The sequence below is a fragment of the Salvia splendens genome, chromosome 1 (genome assembly GCF_004379255.2).
Source record: "Salvia splendens isolate huo1 chromosome 1, SspV2, whole genome shotgun sequence".
Lineage (NCBI taxonomy): Eukaryota > Viridiplantae > Streptophyta > Magnoliopsida > Lamiales > Lamiaceae > Salvia > Salvia splendens.
In genome coordinates this window covers 13,367,625-13,386,456 of record NC_056032.1, presented here as the reverse complement: position 1 = coordinate 13,386,456, position 18,832 = coordinate 13,367,625, and positions in this window count along the sequence as shown.

Sequence of the window (18,832 nt, the reverse complement as noted above, 5' to 3'; positions counted from 1 at the left end):
TAGTCAGATGCAATTATATTCCCCGTGTTCGATATCTTGGTACTGACCTTTAGCTATACTAGATCTACCATGTATACTTGCAGGTATTTTTAGTGCTAATAAAAAGTGCATCACACACACTTGGTCTTGTTTTAGTTTAGTTTAGTTTGTGTTTGGTGTTGGTTTTTAGCCTATAAATCGTTCTGTTCTTGCTATTCCTCTTCGAGAAGAAGCGATGAAACAATTTCATGTTTTCATTGTATGTTTTCAGTTTACTTTTGATGTTATCGACTTTTGATGTTTTTGATTAAGTAGATTTGGAGTTATGGTTTCATTTCCAGCTGATGTGTTCTGTTTTCATGCATGATACTTTTGATCTGTTTTGATCTTCGTTTTATGTCGCATGTTAGCTCAAAATGTCTTGTTATGTTTCGATTTGTTTGAATCTGAGTTTTCTGTTTAAATTTGCTGTCTTATTGTGGAGGAATCATGAGTAATCTGTCTAGGATGTTTAAATCTAGTAGTTTATGTTTTATTTTTGCATGATTATGGGTTAGTTTCTTGCGCACGTAGCCGTAGCTTAGATCTTAGGAGTAGATCCAAGTTTACAAGTTGTTAAGATGTTTTGTCTTTCATTGCTTTTCAAATATGCTTTTTACTCTGTTTTCATGTTGATTCGGTGAAGAAGATGAAGTTGTTAAAAAGTTTTTACTTTATCGTACACTTCGCATGGGACTGACAGTCCCCTATTTATGTTGTTTGTCCATTTATTGAAAGTCTAGTTGAGTTGATCAAGTAGATTTAGTTAAGCTTAGCTAGTTGATCAGTTTAGTTAGTTTATTTTTCTCAATTCAAGTAATTAACTTAACCCACCCAGTAGAAAGCGTGGCCGCAGCCATTCCCAAATCGTGTCTAGCAAACAAATGTCAAACACATCATCTCTGTGGGATTGATCTTTACTTCCCTATACTAGTTAATAGTATTGTGTGTTAAGGTTTTAAAAACACACTTTTAGCTCTTCTATTCATCTCACTCAAATTGAATCTAAATCGAGTTGATTAGCCCGAGTTTCCACTGGATCCACTCATCGGCATTTTGCAAGTAGAAGACACGCATAGGCTGGCTGGATCAGTTTGATGATTTAACTTGAGCAAGCCACAACGATATAACTAAAGAATGAGAAGAACAGAGAGTGAAAAGTGCAACTTTCAAATGGCGCCGTTGCCGGGGATGATGGCGTTTATCCTACATTTGTTGTGAGACACTTTGATTGCAGCTTAGAGACAGCTCAGGGCAACAACAGTGAAGAACCAATGTACCTATCTATGTGGATCAAGCGTTTTCTCTGCTGGTGCGAACCAAGGGAGCTACTGGAGCAAGAGAACACATAGATGGACAGAGCATCTCAGGTTTTATTTAAGAATTTTAGTTTAAATTTTGTAAATAAACTTTTTGTTGTTTTCTGTTTTCCACAGTTCGAAGGCACCGAGTTTAGGAAGCAACCAAAAGAAGAAGGAGTGGAGCAAAACATTATTCAAGACGAATCACCTCCCACTCCATAAATTGATTCTGATGCCAACTGTGAAGAAAGTGAGGACATCACCTTTGTGAGTTTACTTGAATCAATAGCAACCCCAAATAAGAAGGAAATCCAGGAGGAACCCACCATGGTCTGTGATCAGGCAGAAGATCTGGAGATAGGTTCACTCTTTGCCCACTCGGTAAATGAACCAACATCTGCCATCTCTATCACTCAGGGGCAGGAAGCTGTGTATGTAAAACCAGAAGTGCTTGCCATCTTACCTATCTTCTTGGGAACTAGTGCTGAGAGCCCGATTGAATTCCTTCATGAGTTCGACAAAATTTGTAGATTGCAAAAATGGCCAAAGGGGTCAAGTGAGGAGGATTTCAAGCTGAGGGTCGTTTCCCTCTCTCTGAAGGGCGAAGCAGATGCTTAGTTTAGAGGATTGAAACCCAACAACATCAAGACGTGGTCAGATTTCAAAATGGAGTTCCTAAACCAATTCATTCCAGCAGCAAAAACAAATGCATTGCGAAGGGAAATCAGAGAGGCAACCCAAGAGTATGGTGAGAGATTGAGCAGATATTGGCACAGATACAGAGGTCTGCTTGATGCTTGCCCAATCACAATCTGATGGAAGTGGAGGTCTACTCAAAGTTCTACGATGGAATGGATGCAAAGAGCAAGGACCTTGTGAACTGATACGCTCGGATTTTGCATGGTTTTAAGACCATTATTTGGTCCGTTTTTAATGTCAAAGTTGCATTACATGTCCATTATTTGCATATTTTATCTATTTTGGTATTTTGACATGTTTTGTGAGAAATGTGCATATTTGAGCATAAAAAGGGAGTCAAAACGCGAAGTAGGAAATCTAGAGTTTCAGGTAACGTCTAGCGACCGCCGGCGCTCAGCGGCCGCCACTTCTGTAGTGGCCCGTTTTGGGAAATCTGTGCATGGAATGAAGACACGCCCGACGACCACCGGGAAGTGTGTGGCGACCGCCCCCAAAGAGTCAGAAGCTTTGGATTAATGCGCGGCGACCGCCGGCCAAGGTGCGGTGGTTCGCCACAAAAGAGCGGTGAGCGGATTTACCCTAATTTTCTCTCCAAGATTTACCATATTTTGCAACCCTTTTCCTTATTTGAGAGGGGCGATTTTTCCCCTATAAATACCCCCTCAAGCTTCATTATTAGTATCCTCTTTTTGCAACATATTTTCTATAGATTAAAAGTTGAGTGTTTCATTGTGTAAGGAGTTGAAGAAGGATTCAAGAGCATCAAAGCTACAAGGATTCAACCTTTGGGTTTTATTTTCTTTAGTTTTATGTTCCAATTGTTTTCCCTTTAATATATGTCTTTAGATTATTACATCATGTGTAACTAAATTCATAGGATTCTAGGGATGTGTTAGTAATGACTTTGGTTATACAATTCCTTTTCTATTTAATATCCCTTTTGTTTTTACTTTGTTTCTTCTCTAAGTGAATAATGATGCTTAATGATTGAGTGACACTATCTTGGATGATTTACTATAATTTGCTACATAATCGTGAGAGGAGGTTGGCGAGTTAGATACACTTAGTAGACACTACAATTAGCTTCCTTTAAAACGACACTGTAAATTGAGAGTGGAGACTTTTCAAGGGTCTTAGGAGCTTTTTGGAGTTACATATTTAGGATTAACAACCCTAACGTTAGTAATCAACGTTTGTATCGCATGAGCATAAACTAGGTGACTCGTCCTATCAAAGTAAGAACCGTGCTAGGGTATTGTAGTTGGAACTTAAATAATCATAATTGTGAACGCACATACCTGGAATTCCCTTATCCCTATACTTTTATCTCCATGATTTATTTGCATCTAGTTGTTTATTGCTTTCAAATTGTTCTTTGTTTTCAAAATTCTTAAAATCTTTCGGTTTTTCAAATAGTAATTGAGTTTTAGTAGGAGGTAGCCAATTTGTGATTGTTTTCCCCGTGATCGATATCTGGTACTGACCTTTAGCTATACTATTCCTACTCTGTATACTTACAGGTATTTATAGTGCTAATAAAAAGTGCATCATGAAATCATCGAGCGGAGGAAGTTTCTACAAACTAAGGCTGAGTAAGGCTAAGATTGTCTTGGAAATGCTTCTAATCGCGAAAAGAGAGTACGATGATATATCGATCACCTTATCACAAGGGAATGTGATGAGTACTCCCACAAAAGACAATGACGATCTGCTGAAGAGCCGTATTGACAAGCTAGAAGAAACACTCCAGTCCGTTATTGAGTCTAGCCAACCGCAGTTCATTCCAATCCAAACCCACATCCAGATTGATCAGGAAAGTCACCGCCAGAATACGAGTGAGATCTGGAGTTCGAATAGGAACTAGAGTTCTAGAAGACAAGGAGAAGAACGTCAATATGAATGCCTACATGGTGGAGAATGGGAGAGCAGATGAGCTTCAACTCAATGGAGCTGGGCAGGAGAATACCACCTTTCCCATACCATACAGAGCCCTATCCGACTTCCACCCAAATGCCCACTTGGAAAATGGGATATCCAGACTACCAACCTCACCCTGAATTTCAAAGCCATGAGTGCAGCCCACCGACACACCAATCTGACTATTCCAGTCATTACCCTTCATTCCCAAGTCATCCTCATCAAACCTACCCTCCCGAGGCAGGGGATCACTTTCCGACATGGTCAAATGCGGACTGGCAAACTCAAGAGGCTCATTACTACCAAGACCAAACTTGTCCTGATCAACATCGATATCCACCCCCACCTCAACCTTAACCTCAACCTCAACCTCAACCTCAACAGAGTTTCGAACCACTCTTAAACGAAAATCATTATGCAAACTCTACAGAAGGGGAGATTGAGGGATTGATCGTATCCCAGCAAAACATGCAGCACTCTTTGAAATCAAATCATGAGCTGACTCTGGAAATGCAGCGCACTCATGATGAGGAGAAATCCAACATGTATGAAATGATAAAACAAGGCCACTCTATTGACTGAGATGATGAATGGGATACAAGAGGACAGAGCAAGGTCTGGGGAAAGTGAGAACAAGACGGATGAAGAAGGTGTAAGTGAGCTCGAGAAAAAAGAACCATCAGACGCTGAGAAAAAGTCAGAGGCACTACCTGAGAAACGAGAGGAATAGATATTGTTGGAGTAGAACCAGCAAGAGAGGAGTCCCAAACTGAAAAAGAGTCTGCCGCCGTACTTCTTGAGGACGAAGTGTCATAGGGCATTCTAGAGAAACCAAAGGATGAACCTCAAGAGACGGAAGGGGAAATCGTCAAGCGTTATAAGGGACTGGACACTGCGTTGTTCTCCCTCCAGACAAGGAAAGTGCATGTCTTTGGTGAGGAAGTGAAAAACTCTACAACTGGAGTGGAAGGGAAGAATGCACCGGCAGAGAAACCACCTCCAATTATTGACAAGTCTGATGGGTATTGCTATGGGGAAAGTGAACCAGAGCTGAAGGAGGGGAAACTCAAAAGAAGAGCTGCAAGATTCATCTACTGAGCGCAGATACAGCCATGGCCTGAACCACTCAAGATAGAAAAGCCTCCTGACCCAGGATTACGTCCCAATGAGAATAAGAAGATTCAGGGGACGTACAAGAATCACAAAAAAAAGCGGGCAGCCATGATGGTGATATGTCCTCAGAAAAATCAGTGAATAGAAGGAAGAAGAATTAATTCAGGAGCTCTAGCCGAAGATCATTCCCAATATGGTTTCCCTACTTCTGAGTTGATCAAGTTGAAAACGACATAAAAAACACTTGACCCAGTCATTTGCAAAGGTGGCAACGGAAACCAGAGGAAGGATGATTATGAGGTGAAAAAGAAGCTGCTAACCCATAAGTACGGAGGTACAACGATGATCAAATGGGCAGAAAGTACTACTTCTCAAGTTTCGGTGGAAGTCGAAGCAAACCAGATTCAGAAGAGCAAGTGCAAACTTGCAACTAAATTGATCCACCACATTCTGGGAGTCGCAAAGTTTGAAGGGAGTATCCTGCTCTATAACCTTTTCTTATTCTTCCACTCAAAAGATAAAATGGTAAATAAATCGACAGCATATGCGGGAGGAGAATCCCCACTACGCATATTCAGCCTGATCAAGTGAATAAATAGTTACTAGACAATTCTTGAAAATTTAAGTACTCAGCTCAATGCACATGTGTGAGCAAGATACTTGATCAAGTAAATTCTGAGAATTTGTCTACAACGTGGAACAAGGTTTTTAATTGTCTCTTGTTTTTATTTCTGGTTAATATTTACTTCTCTTCAGCTTGAGCATGATCCTTTTTGCCTATATATATATATGCTGACTATGCTTCTACCCACATGTTTATTTGTTTGCTGCTTGAGTATTAGTGTTCTTCTTCCACTTAGCCCAGAGTCTGGTCTAAGTGTGAGAAGTTTATCTGTTCTCTTTGTTAATATATTTGTGCATGTTCTGTGTTTTTCCCACACTTAGCCCATTGCATGGTCTAAGTGTGAGAAGTTTTTGTTCAAGATTTGTTTGTGTAGTTTGGGTTTTCCATCTGTTCTTACACTTAGCCCACTTCTTGGTCTAAGTGTGAGAAGTTTGTTTCTCTACTTTTGACACCAACCACCTTGTTTTCCACTTCATCAAGTCACTTGAGGACAAGCTGTAATGAAGTGGGAGGGGGGAAACAGTTGGTGTAGTTAGTGTTAAAGTTGTGTTTTGTTTAGCTAGGAATCTTCTGTTAGGTGTTTTTGCTTTTGTCTTTCTAGATAAGAAATGGTTTAAGTAAATAAATGCAAGATTCCCTTAGTAAAAGTGATTGAAGAAAGGATACATGCTGATTTGTGAGATTCTCTTCTTTAATAAACCAAAATCTACTTGGAGGATGTAATGAAGATGAAAATAGCTTTAATCTTATCCCTCTGTGAAGCCCTCTAAATGTGAGTTAAAAGACAAAGTAGAACACTTTCTACTAAAATAAAAAATAGAGAGGCTGCCATTGATGCTTAGGGGAAAATTGATGGGGTTTGGTGCCCCTCGCACAACGGAAGACTTGTACAAAATAAATAAATCAGACAAGGGTCTATTTAACCGATTATGCGATTAATCAATTCACATGTTAAACAGATAATTGCTTGCTAGAACGCAAATAATTCATGCTCAGAAAATATAAATCATAAAACATGAATACTACGGTTTAGAGTTACCGATTTGATTCTCCAAATAATCGGCGATTGCTCGTGCCTTCTCCACGTGATGATCTTCAATACTAGACCACGGTTCTTCTGACTGGTTCCCGAACTGTATCTCGATATCAGGGTGGGCTGATCTTATCAAAATACTAGGACTCGAATAAAGAAGACAAAACTTTCTCACGGAAGAGAGCTGAAAAACTCACGGAGGAAAAAACAATAAAAAAATCATCCCCTACTCTTTTTTAGGAGTGGACGAAAATTTTCATCAAAAATCAAGTATTTTCTGTCTCATTTATTCCCCTATTTATATTAAGTTCATATTGGGTCCAGTCAGGGATCTATGGAAGGTTTTGGATATGGGATCACCCCAATCAGATTTTTACTAATTAAATTGAACCCACAATTTAATACAAGCTTATATTGGAATATTACGAGCAGCCAATACAGAAGTAATATTGACCTCCCCCTCCAAATCCGAAATTATAAGTAATCCGGGTTTACGTTATGTTTATTATTTATTTCCCGAGCTTAAGATATAAATGTCCATTAATTAATTAAAGTCTGCTATGGACTTAATTAATTAACATCTTATTAATTCCAAGAGTGGACTTAGCACGAAACACTTATTTATTATTCATGGAATAATTAAATTCCAACTGGCCAGTTTTCGAATAATAAAACCTTGTTCGAGCTCCTCTTGAGGACATTATCAAACGAGACTCACCTCGCGCACGATTCAACATAATAGCAATCCTGACACCATTAGATATTAATCACCACTACCCAATATATCATGATTATTGGGTTGCGAAAAACCCGCACCATCTGATAAGTCAAAGTAGTGCATAACTAATACCGTATGCTCAATGCTAACGTATGTAGATTAAGATATAGTTATTTATCAAGACCTAGTCTTTCAGTAGATAGCATAAAGACATGTCTTGCTGTTAGATCCGTTCAGTGCTATACCATACCAACGTCATCTTATTTCAGTAAGGCTTAGAAATATGCGGACTGACATTACAACCTTTCACGATAGGTGGCCAAAGCCTATCTAGGTTGTGAAATTCTTCTTTCTCTTTTGCAAAACATTGCATATAACTGACCGTGCTACCTTAAAGTAGACGTCGCTCACAACCGGTCTACTAAGCAAAGGACTTAGGCTTTGTTTACTTCTTATGCATTTAAATGTTTATAAAACATCTTATAAATGCACTAGCAAACACAATGTAATAATAATACTGATTCTATTCGTGCGAAACTACTCGAATAATACTGAATCGTGTAAAAAGTGGATTGTAGAGTTTTTGCATACAAAAGCAAGATTCTATTCTCGTGAACTTGTTCGAAACATGCTTTTCAGTATACCAACCCTAACAATCTCCCACTTTTACTCAAAACATTCTTTCGAGTATACCCACTGCAAAAAAACTCTCCCACTTATACTCAAAGCAGGTCTCGGTTGCAGATATATCGAACTACCATTCATTTCACATCATGTTTGAAGAATGTTGCCACGAAGACATTTTCTGTGAAAAAATCTGCTTGGTTGTTCTCTGATCATATCTATTCCACCATAATGTCTTGCTACATACTTGATCTATAATTAATTTAATCTCTCTATGTGATTGCTTAGCTTTATTAGCTCGTGTGTCCCTTGAGTTAGCCTTCACTAGAGTAATCATAAAAAAATATAATACTCATAGGCATACTCAGACTTACGATTAAAACTATTAGGAAGATACTCCTAAACACATGCTTAGAAGATGACTTACTCGATCACTGATTAGTCATAAGACTAAGTCAGTATAACCCCAAGGACATTACATGAATGACTGGTAAACTTGAATACATCGATTAGTCTTTCTCAAGCACTATGTATATTCTTTACCTCAATCAAAGTCATTTGTCATGGTTAATATGATATATACTTGTTATGCAAGAGTACAACTAATACCAAACTTAGTACACATCATAGCATACATGAGACATCTATCTCCAAAACTAGTCTCATAACTCTTGATCTCACTAAGCGTCAAAGGACACTTAACTAGAGACAAGATAATTCCATCTTGAAAGGTAAAAACCTTTTCATAGAATTTCTAATGCTAAAATGTTCCAAGTAATGTATAGATATAAGATTCCTAAGAAAATCTCAACATTCTTTCTAGCAATCTTAAAGACTCAGATGCTCAGAATGTAATTAGTTTCTCTTAAATCATTTATCTTAAACTATGTAGACAACCAGTTTCCTACGCTAGATGCCAATCTTAGTTGTTTTCAACTTTGTAGATTTCATCATCGTAAAGTACCAATAATACCATATTTAATGCACTTTCAACTCCTTTGTGCTTACAACAATGTTAAGGACACAAGTCAAATTACAAACATTTGACAATTTTGATAAAACATATATACTCTGATTTAGATGCTCGCCTAAGACCACGAAGGTCTTTATAAGCTTCCAATCATGCGTTTCTTGCCGTTAATTACATACCCATTAGGATGTTCTAGTAGATGATTTCCTCAAGACTTCTATTTATAGAAGGCTTTCTTGACAATCATAATACATACATTCTAATTTATGTAAGTTCTAATAGACAACGGGATCGAATAAATCCTGGCACAACGATAGCGAGAAAATAATTCTCTTTGGGCATAACCCATTGTCATTGTCTAGCCATTTGAGATCCACATTTACACTTGCAAAGATACTTGCTCCCACTGACTGACACAACTGTAGGTAGTATTGCAAGTCTTGTAAAACATGTTGTGTATCTTAGATTGTAATATGGAATCTATCACCTTTTCAAAGATGATTATCCAAATTAACCAATGCTACATTGTAGTTAAAGGGATTATGTTCAAGTTAATCTAAGACTGAATCTTACGACACTCTTAGATCCATGAACTTGTTGTGTTCCTCTGGAACGCTCCCACTACGACATGGTTCTTACAATCTTAGGTACTGAAGTTGATTTTATTAGTGCAAAAGTTTCTAATGGTATGACTTCTTGGTAATGTGAAAAATCCGATCTCTCTCTCTTTATTTTGAGAGTTATCACGTTGTTAGGCTTGTAGTTCCTCTCTTGATCTTCATACAAGAATTTTATCTTTGAAGATTACTGAACTTAAAACATGCCTCAGTACTCAACTCCAATTCCTTGGACACCTTTCCAACACGTGTTGGAACAACATTACACCTTGAGACGTGCAAGACTAGAGTCGCTCTAGTCCACAACTCGTGTTTTGTAGAAGGTACTGATGTTGCTAGTTTCTTTAAGGTGTAACTCGTTGTATTTAACGATTATCTCATCAATGATAAGATTTTAATGAGTACAACTCATCACTTAATCAAACTTGTCTTAGAAAGACTTCGATTCCTTCTTACATACATATCCCATTCTTAAGAAAAATGCTTGGATTCGTCAATGAAGATTAGACTCCCACTATTGATCATAACACTTTGCTCGTCTTCTTATGGTGTAAACCATTTAGACTTGCTAGTCTTTCTATGTCGCACTTCTATAAGTATTGAATCAAATGATTCTAACTCATAGTGCATCAAACATACATTCTCGACTTTCAAGCTATTTAACAAACAAATTGTTAAAATCTTGATAGTCTAGATCAGTTTGAACAATAGCTAAGTATTTTCTTGGCCTTAAGACAAAGAGCAATAAATACTTTATCATTCATTGTTTAAGAAGTTGATGTGTTGTTTAATACTCAATCTTGTTGCATTTATATTGTTTCAATACTATGATGCCTTAAACATCAACTATAAAACAATAATTTAGCAAAATTAGCTCCCACTGCAACAAAAGTCTAACTGGGTCAAGATCTCTTACTTAGAAGTTGCATTGTCATGTAAGTCATTGTCCTTCTTTAAAAGAGGTCAATCCAACTTACAAAGCATCTTTACTCGCTTTTAAAAACTTTGATGACAATTCAGGCTCTCCCATTTCCATATCTAGTCTTTTGTTCAAATGAACTAGGACTTAGGAAAAATGCAGCCTTTATGAATTTGTCATCTATCATGTTACTTTCCTCTAACAGTAATGTAACGACCAATATTCAGAAGGTTTTCTACTTTTCAGTTAAACCTTCTTGTAGTCATAAATATTACTTTAGGCGATGACTTAAGTCAGAAAACTATTTGAGTCATCAAAAGATTCCTCAAAACATTCTGTCCCTCTAGGATATTCCAATCGAATCATCTTGACATATTTTATTGATATCCATCTTTCATCGTCACTAACCAAGACTTGTCATGCTACTTAAAGGGAAATAGCTTGACCTTATTCCTCAAAGAGCTTGTCAAGTACATGCATAATGCATTCTCGAACATTTTTCGTGGAATTATGTCGAGGAAATGGAAGACATGAATCGGTGAGTATAAACTCTAAGTTTTCAGCGATGAGAATCTTATCCATTTATGTTTCCAGTCTACATAATTTTGGCCTTCGAGTTTATTTTCTTTAAGGATCACAGACAAAATATTGAATGACATCATGAAGATTTGACAAATAAACTTATTATCACATACTTATGCTCAATACATAATCAGAAATAACCACAAAACAATTATGTATCTTGCAACTGTAAAATTGAAAACAGGTACCCTCCATAAGAGGTCAATACTCATTCACAACTTTAACATTTTTACTGGTCACAACACCGACGAATAGTCCAGAGACCACATAATGGCATGGCCGTCTAATGTTGCCTAAGCACGACCATCAGATTTCGCATTACAGAATTTTGTTTCTACAATACACTCCCATAACAATGCTCATGTGCTGATAACAAAATCAAGCTATCTCATACATTCTGTTTGAACTTCTGAAACTTGTAATTTCTTAGGATTATTGTCCCCACATAATGGGCGGCGATAATATTAGAAACTACTTTCTAGTTCACACTATTTATATTTGAGAAGTCTGCCCATATGAACTTGCTATTTCGTAGGATTGTTGTCCCCACATAACGGGTGACGATAATATTAGAAACTGGCTTCATACAATTTGCAAACCAACCGATGGAGACCGTATACAACGCACTTGTTGTAATTATCACTTAGATATTTTATATGATTTTTTAATAATTATCACATAAGCAGATAAAACAGATAATCCACTTAAAATAGATAAACACCAAATAAATAGATAAATCCATTTAATGTATGACATTTAAACACACAGGATAATTAAAGATAATTATTTAATCTAGTCAAATGAGAAACAATTAAACAATTAAGTTTTATCTTGGATAATAATTATCCAAATTCATTTAGGAATTATCAAGATAGAGTTAACATACCAAACCCATTTAGGATTATTCTAGATTTTATTTCAATAAAATCAAATCCTATAATTCAAGATAACGTTGATCTAGGATTATCATTATTTAAATCATACCAGGATATTACTAGATAGAAGCAAATCCATCATAATCCATAAGATAAAAATAAAATCCTATCAACCAAGATTTATACAAATCTTAATTCTATTCAGAATAGACATCCAGAATATATCAAACATTACTTAGGATTTCTTAGATAAATAAATTTATCTAAATCCAATTAAATAAGGATTTTCTTATATATCATCTTTATCCTAATCTATCTATGATACAAATCCAAAAGATAAGGATAACTTGGATTAATGTTTATTCTAATCCATCTAGGATTTGTCTTAATAGAATTAAATCTATTCAAATCCATAAGATAAAAATAAATTAATATTAATATTAATCCCAATCCATCTAGGATTTATTCTTGGAGTAAATCCATATAAATCCATAGAATTAGATAATATTCATCATTCAAATCCATCTAGAATTCATATATGAATAAATCCATATAAATTCATATGATAAGAATAAAAATATTAGATTATCATTACCCAAATCTAACTAGGATTTATCTAGGAATTAAATCCATTTAAGTCCATAAGATAAGGATAAAATCTAATTAATTCATGATTTAATTCAAAAATTAAATCTCATATAATATACAAAATCCACACAAAAGATATATTCAAATCTTATTTCCAAATTAATCTTGAATACTTTCTAAAAATAATTCCAAGGGCTAGGAAACCATAAACTAAATTTGGAAATAATCTTGATCGCTCCTTGCAAGGAGCGGCTGGACTCCCACTGAATCCATGGCAACTGCTGCCTGCACGATGCAGCCATCTCGGCTGATGTTCCTCGGCTCCTCACGCCGTCTCCGCAGCCACCGGTGTTTCCCACGAGCAAACACCGTTCTAGACCACATGATACCACTGCGCGACACCGAATTAGGCCATTGCTGCTGTGCGTAACTCCTTACGCCGTTGCTGCTGTGCGTAACTCCTTACGTCGCTCCCACTCGATTTGGCTGTCGTTTCCGTCGCACAAAGGTGTCGGAGCTCTGGAGTTTTCAGCCCTTTGCCGCACCTGGTCTGCCGGAACACAAAAACCCAGCACCATAGCGGTGCTACTCCACGCGACCAAATTCACGACAATATATTAGATTTGTATATCTAAACACAACATGGATGCTATGAATTGATTCTGGAGAATTAAGTCTCCGAATTCATTGAATTTTGGCATGTCACAAGTTCACGCAACATTCAACTTCTTCCTACTTACTATATGTTGATTTATTTGAAAATTAACAACTACGCAACAAACAAAAACATGCGTTCAAGCAATTCACATAACATGAAATTAATCCACATAATCAGAGCAAAAAATTGACTCTGATACCAATTGATGGGGTTTGGTGCCCCTTGCACAGCGGAAGACTTGTACAAAATAAATAAATCAGACAAGGATCTATTTGACCGATTGTGCGATTAATCAATTCACATGTTAAACAGATAACTGCATGCTAGAATGCAAATAATTCATGCTCAGAAAATATAAATCCTAAAATATGAATACTACGGTTTAGAGTTACCGATTTGATTCTCCAAAGAATCGACGATTGCTCGCGCCTTCTCTACGTGATGATCTTCAATACTAGACCACAGATCTTCTGACTGGTTTTCGAACTGTATCTCGATATCAGGGTGGACTGATCTTATCAAAATATTAGGACTCGAATAAAGAAGACAAAACTTTCTCACGGAAGAGAGCCGAAAAACTCACGGAGGAGAAAAACAATAAAAAAATCATCCCCTACTCTTTTTTAGGAGTGGACGAAATTTTTCATCAAAAATCAAGTATTTTCTGTCTCATTTATGCTCCTATTTATATTAAGTTCATATTGAGTCCAATCAGGGATCTATGGAAGGTTTTGGATATGGGATCACCCCAATTAGATTTTTACTAATTAAATTGAACCCACAATTTAACACAAGCTTATATTGGAATATTACGAGCAGCCAATACAGAAGTAATATTAACCTCCCCATCCAAATCCGAAATTATAAGTAATCCGGGTTTCCGATATGTTTATTATTTATTTCCCGCGCTTAAGATATAAATGTCCATTAATTAATTAAAGTCTGCTATGGACTTAATTAATTAACATCTTATTAATTCCAAGAGTGGACTTAACAAGAAACACTTATTTATTATTCATGGAATAATTAAATTCCAATTGACCAGTTTTCCGAATAATAAAACCTTGTTCGAGCTCCTCTTGAGGACATTATCAAATGAGACTCATGTCGCGCACGATTCAACATAATAGCAATCGCACACTTGGTCTTGTTTTAGTTTAGTTTAGTTTGTGTTTGGTGTTGGTTTTTAGCCTATAAATCGTTATGTTCTTGCTATTCCGCTTCGAGAAGAAGCGATGAAACAATTTCATGTTTTCGTTGTATGTTTTCAGTTTACTTTTGATGTTATCGACTTTTGATGTTTTTGATTTAGTAGATTTGGAGTTATGGTTTCATTTCCAGCTGATGTGTTCTGTTTTCATGCATGATACTTTTGATCTGTGTTGATTTTCGTTTTATGTCGCATGTCTTAGCTCAAAATGTCTTGTTATGTTTCGATTTGTTTGAATCTGGGTTTTCTGTTTAAGTTTTCTGTCTTGTTGTGGAGGAAATCATGAGTAATCTGTCTAGGATGTTTAAATCTAGTAGTTTATGTTTTATTTCTGCATGATTATGGGTTAGTTTCTTGCGCACGTAGCTGTAGCTTAGATCTTAGGAGTAGATCCAAGTTTACAAGTTGTTAAGATGTTTCATCTTTCCTAGCTTTTCAGATCTGCTTTTACACTGTTTTTCATGTTGATTCGGTGAAGAAGATGAAGTTGTTAAAATTTTTTACTTTATCGTACACTTCGCAGGGGACTGACAGTCCCCCGTTTATGCTGTTTGTCAATTTATAGAAAGTTTAGTTGAGTTGATCAAGTAGATTTAGTTAAGCTTAGCAAGTTGATCAGTTTAGTTAGTTTATTTTTCTCGAGTCAAGTAATTAACTTAACCCACCCCCTAGAAAGCGTGGCCGCAGCCATTCTCAAATCCTGTCTAGCAAACAAATGTCAAACACATCATCTATGTGGGATCGATCCTTACTTCTCTATACTAGTTAATAGTATTGTGGGTTAAGGTTTTGAAAACACACTTTTAGCTCTTCTATTCATCTCACTCAAGTTGAATCTAAATCGAGTTGATCAGCCTGAGTTTCCACTGGATCCACTCACCCGCATTTTGCAGATAGAAGGCACGCATAGGCTGACTGAATCAGTTTAATGATTTAACTTGAACAAGCCACAATGATATACAAAAAGAATGAGACGAACAGAGAGTGAAAAGTGCAACTTTCAATGCTCTTAGGACACTTTATTTGTTTGATGGGAAAGCACACTTTATTTGTAGAATGAGAATGCCAATGAGAAATTAGTAGAAAAAAGATACTTTAAGTTTTAACAATTTTATTTTTCTATATTCAATACCATCAAAATTTTAAAATTTATATTTGATTTAAATACTAAACTAAATATAATTAATTAGTAAATTGTTAATATTATAATCATAATTATTATTATAAATTATTTATATTAAAACTAAATACTCGCTCCGTCTGAAGGTAGTTGAGTCATTTCTTTTTTAATATGTTTTAGGAAAATAATAGTTAAAATGTAGAGAGATTAAAATAAGAGAGAATAGAGTAGAAAAGTCACGTGCAAAATATGAATGATTCAACTACCTTAGGACAAAGAGAGTGCAATTCATAATAATCATAATAATAAATAAATAATAATAATAAATTTGTGTAAGATTATATTTTATTAAATACTTAAATATGTAAAAATCCTAAAAAATTGAAAAAATTTACTTTAAAAAATATGAGAAATAGAATTTTATAAAGTTGTAGTACTACTTTTAATTTATTCCTGAAAGTTTATTTATTCCATTCCCGAAAGTTCATTTATTAATTACCTTTCTCCATCTCTCTTTTACTTTACTAGCTATGCATTAATTTATGTGTCATTTCAAATGCATATATTTTTATGGGACGGACGGATACTACCATTCCTCATGAAATTGACATCCGACTTGGTACTTGCCACATACTACTAATTAATACTCATTTCGTCCCAAAATAGTTGAGTCGTAATTTTTTTGAATTATTCCTGAATAATTGAATCATTTCCTTTTCTAACAAAAAAAAACTCTATCTTTCTCTCATACTTTATTTTTCAAATTTATAAATATTTAAATTCAGTTCACCTCGTTTTTATATAATGATGATGACGATTATGATAATGATAGATAATGATCTATTGATATGAGACGTCAAAATAAAATATTAAAAGGAGACGTAGAGAATACTTTTTGAAAGAATCGCATAGCACACACATGATATAAACCTAAGGCTCAATGCAATGGTAGGTGAAAATATGTTCTGCAATTTAGGTGAGAAATGTTTTATCGAAAGAATTCATAGTCAGTGATTTTAATTTTATACGTTATTACGAATTTTCGTTAAATACAAGTGACTACATATATAAAGGATGCTTTGTCATAGCTCGTAGTTATTCAAAGATGATTTTTTTATTGCAATTAAGGTGACTTATTATTAAAAATAAAAATATTATAATTTTTATTTTATTTTTTCATCTCTTACTTTATTGAGAGATTTCGAATAAAGGAACTAAATTCACAGACCTTTCGAAATTTGAGATTAAATTCGATGACTTTTCGGAATATAGGATCATGGCACGTATATCTTTCGATATAAGGGATTTTGCTTTTTTTTAAAAAATCTTTTTACTATGTTTTTTCTTACTATTTTTCTTCCAACATTTATCTATGGACAATTACCCATCACAAATTTATATCCAAATTCACAAAAGAATCACGTATACTTTTGAAGATATTATGAATATAATATCCCAATTCTAAAATAAAAGATATTATAAATATATTATAAAAAATCCCAAATGTGGGTGCACAATCACGTTGGACTATTATAACAGATCATATACTTATGCAAATCTAGCAAATAAAAAGAACAGGAACAGAATATGAACAAATCTAATAAAAACTCATACTAAGCAGATCATAAAAATTGATACTACTAGCATAGAGGACTGTATATTTGTGGCGAAACAGAGAACACAGAGAGGAAATAAGTTTGCCAATAGAAGTGATGGAAACATGCAATATTACATCCCATAGATTATCGAAAATTACCGGTTTAGAAAGGAATTTAGTTGAAAATAAGCAGAATTGGGTGAAAACTTAGGGTGGAAAAATATTAGGGTTAGTTTAGTCAATTCGTACATGTTATGAGAGAAATAATATAGTACGTAAGTAAGAAAAAAGAAAGAAAATAGAGAAATAAATTGCATGTCACGATTTCATAAAAAGATCATTGAATTTAATCTCAAATTTCAGAAGATCGAATTAAATTTATTTTTCTGTGTTGAAAGGTTTAATTCTTTTTCAACTTAATTTATTTCATTGTATACATCCCTTTATATAGGGTGTGGACTATACAAAATAAGGTAATGATTTACCATAATTCTAATTGCCTATTACACGGTAATTACCAATTATCATATCAATTTCATATCTCCTTGAATTATTCCCTTGTGATTTGATCTCTTTTTGATTTCTTTCCAACACTCCCCCTCAAGTTAAGTAAGGGGGTCGTCCATACTTAACTTGCCCAATACTTTATGGAAACTTCTTGAGTCCACAGCCTTGGTGAGAATATCAGCTAGTTGGTTTTCGGATCTGACAAATGGTAGTTCCACGACCTTCGCCTCTATGTTATCTTTGATGAAGTGTCGATCTACTTCAACATGTTTTGTCCGATCATGCTGCACTGGGTTCTCAAATATACTGATGGCTGCCTTATTGTCGCAGAACAGTTTGCAGGGTCCGGGGGACATAAACTCCAACTCGGTCATTAGCCTTTTTAGCCACAGGATCTCAGTTAATCCACTTTTGATCCCTCGAAATTCTGCCTCAGCACTTGACAAAGCTACCACCTTTTGTTTTTTACTTCGCCAGGTGACTAGATTGCCGCCAACAAATGTAAAGTACCCTGCAGTTGATTTTCGATCATTCGGATTTCCCGCCCAATCAGCATCTGTGTATCCGTATATGTTCATATGTCCATGCTTTTTGAACATTACTCCATGTCCGGGTGTTCCCTTCAGATATCGAACGATCCGTAGTGTTGCTTCCCAATGGGCTCCTTGGGGCTTGTGCATAAACTTACTTACAACTCCAACTGCATAGGCTATGTCAGGTCTAGTATGGGACAAGTAGATCAACTTCCCAACTAAACGTTGGTATCTTGCACGATGAGTGGGTTCTGCTCCTTCTACTATCTGCAAGCCATGGTTTTGAGCCACAGGAGTATCTGCTGGCTTGCAGTCCAACATTCCAGTCTCTGCCAACAAGTCAAGAACGTATTTCCTCTAATTAATGAAAATTCCCTTTTGGGACCTCAATACTTCTATCCCCAGAAAATACTTTAGTAGTCCAAGGTCCTTCATCTCAAACTCTAAAAATAGATTCTGTCTTAACAGTTTGATTTCTTCTTCGTCGTCGTCAGTAAGAATCATGTCATCTACATAGATGATAAGACATATGATCTTTGCTTCCCTTTTCTTCAGAAACAGAGTGTGGTCATAATTACTCTGTCGATACCCATACTTCTTCATTACCT